Here is a 2,005-nt window from a genome sequence, read left to right as displayed (position 1 = left end):
CGGCGGCAATTCCACCAATGTCCTCTGCGGTGACTGAACGGCCATAATTGAGCCCCATGAACAAGAATCCATTGCTCAGGGTAAACCTATCTTGGCAGCGATTCAGAACCAAATCCAAAGTTCGATTGAATCATATTTAAAGCTTCGGCCAAGTCAGTCATCAGAGATGCCAATGGATGAGCAATGTGGGTCCCAAGAACAAATGACTTCACTTTTGCAGGGCCTCAGCCCAGAACTCAAAATCTAATACTGTGCAAAATACACATATGAATGATCTCACAGTGCAGAGCGCAGCAAACATCGAAGCCTCTCAGAAAGTAGATTGCCCTACAAATAATTTAGAGGATGAGATTGTTCCCGGCTCCAACTCCAAATCTGGTGCCAGTCTCACAACAAGAGATACAGGATGAAATTAAAGCGTCTATTGAAGCCTATGTCCAGCAGTCAAAGGCCATTAAGCAACATGTTATGACGGAAAAAGAGTTCCCTCCACTCAAGCCCTTTCTAAAGGGGCCTCAACCAGCCTCATCTAGTCATCAGGAGAGGCGGGCACGTTCCCCAGCAAGATTGTCAAATCAGATAGAGAGCGATCTGCTCAGAACAAGGAAAAGAAAGATCAAACTCACCATCGCTTCATTATTAAGTGCTGAGACACGCCAGTTAAAACATATGATTTAAACCGGTCCAGTGTACTTAACATCTGTGTGGAAATTCCGGCCCTATCCGCTATATCATCAGTGGATATTGAGCAAATTGAATTTATAAATCACACTGATTTGTCCTCGGCCCGGTTATACATTCGATCATCCTTGGTGGCTGAGACATTGTGGCAGGCCAGAATGGTCTTATTTGATTTGGGGTTCAGTTTAACACAAGAAACCTTAACTGATCCTCCTATCTTGCAAGGCCATATGTCCCGCATCTTCACATCGACTCGTAATAGTCTACCCCAGCAAGGTTTTTCAGATCAAGGAAGGCCTGCATAACTATGCACAGATATAAAAACCTTAAGTGTGGTTTCCTGGAACACCAGAGTGCACCGTCACCTTAATTCCACCTCCACTGGGGAACTGACTGACATCGATATCATTGCCCTCCAGGAAACTTGGATTTTATTGCCACCTATCTGGGACTCGCATGTTATTTTGTTTACACCAGCAGAAAAAGTTTTTCTAGGTAGACCTAAAGGAGGTTTATTATTAGCGGTAAAAAAAACAAGTGGTTTCCAATTGAAAAGTCTCCTTCACCATAATTTCAAGTGGTTAAATTATCTATCAGTCATCAAAAAATAGCAATTGTAAATATTTATTGGTGCTCCAACACGTTAAAATCCGAGGACTTTTTCGACTAGCTTGTGAAAATATTAGATTTCTTATCCCTAGAGGTCGGATTGATGTATATTGTAATTTAGGTGATCTTAACCTTCATCTCATTCCAGATGGGGATGTGGAATTAACAGGTGATGAGATGCTTTGGTCTACAATAATGGCAGAGCGCAACTTGGCTAAGAGGCGCTCAGCATGCTATAATAGATTATATATACATCAATGCAAAAGTATTTAACTGCGCGCAAAAGCTGTAGGTTATACCATAACAAACTAAAGCTATCACTGCAGATTAGAAAACCCCATTCAATGCTGTGGATGAATGCAAACATATCAGATGTTGTAGTTAACAACGGGGGCAATAGACTCAGATGGAGTCGAGAAAAATTACAAAGCATGGACCACAATCTTGAAAAAATGTATCAAAGCTCTGGGTTGGTGGAAAAAGATTATACACCTGCCATGCAAATGTTTAAACGAATTGACAGTGGTAACGGTATAATTAAGCAGCAACATATTCAGTTCTTTGATTCGGATATTAAGTACCAAAAAGCTGAGCTAAGACGTGAAATTCGGCAGTTAATAAAGTCGAATAAGGTAGATTCTGCAAGTAAAATTAGATCTTTAAAGCAGAATTATTAAAAATGGCTTAAAACGATAAGAGACAAGCAATATGAATT

Source organism: Ambystoma mexicanum, chromosome 7q (genome assembly GCF_040938575.1).
Source record: "Ambystoma mexicanum isolate Mex_15411 chromosome 7q, UKY_AmexF1_1, whole genome shotgun sequence".
Classification (NCBI taxonomy): Eukaryota; Metazoa; Chordata; class Amphibia; order Caudata; family Ambystomatidae; genus Ambystoma; species Ambystoma mexicanum.
Note: the sequence above shows the minus strand (reverse complement) of the source record.